Here is a 1,165-nt window from a genome sequence, read left to right on the forward strand (position 1 = left end):
CCACAAACAAAAATAATGTTCTCCAGAAAAATTTCGCAAAACGCCAGAACAGGACAAAATGAGAAATATACAGAATAAAGAATTATCTATGGCCTGCTGCAGTTTCGGACATTAACGTTTTACTTTCGTAACATCCGTGTTCTCATATCTGAACAGAACCGCTTTTGACACAGAGAATCGGGAGCCCTTTTGGTCATTCTATTTTCCTTGCTGGAAGGGTTCCTAACCCATGAGCAAAGAGGGGTTAGATAATGGCGGTGGTGTTTTCAAAGGGATGGCATGTGTAACCTGATCACCTCTGCCGATCAAACGCTCAACCCATGCACCCCAGTTGCAACACTGATTCTGCCCAAATTTGACGTCATGTTACTTAGTTTGGTTTGAAATAAAGAACACTTGATTAGCTTAATAATCCCAACTTAATCCCGGGCAAAGCCGGGCTATACTGCTAGTAATTACTATGGCGCGATGTGTAGATTATATTGTATAAAGGATTGTGGGTAAGGCCAGAACAATGCGAAGTAAATGCAAGGTAAATCACTAAAAAACAAATACATGAATTATTGTAGATTTGCATTCAATATTTTGGGGTCATAAACAGGGTCATTACCCCGAAATATTGAAAACAAGGTAAGTCTGCATTAATTCACATATATTTTTTCTTGTGATTTGCCTTGCATTTAATTCGCATTGAACTGGCCTTACCCACGATCCATTAGATAGATAGATAGATAGATAGATAGATAGATAGATAGATAGATAGATAGATAGATAGACAGACAGACAGACAGACAGACAGACAGACAGACAGACAGACAGACAGACAGACGGACAGAGGGAGAGAGAGAGAGAGAGAGAGAGAACGAATAGTGAGGGATTATCAATCCGGAAAAATTATTTCAATGGGTCTCTGTTGGCACACCAGGCCAACAATATTACTGAGATTAGCGAAGAACTCCAAGTAATCTTTTAGTAGCTTCCCAAGTTATGGTTCATTACCACTCTATATTGTAAAACCTTGGATAAGTAATGGCAACGGCATATAAGAAAATATATTCAAATCACACAATAGAAAATTTTCAAAGTATGATAGCCAAAATTTATGGAAAATATAAATATGTAGTTCTGCATGAATTATCTTAGATTAGAATGTTTGAGGAAATAT

The sequence above is a fragment of the Octopus bimaculoides genome, chromosome Z, assembly GCF_046866305.1.
Source record: "Octopus bimaculoides isolate indiv1 chromosome Z, ASM4686630v1, whole genome shotgun sequence".
Classification (NCBI taxonomy): domain Eukaryota; kingdom Metazoa; phylum Mollusca; class Cephalopoda; order Octopoda; family Octopodidae; genus Octopus; species Octopus bimaculoides.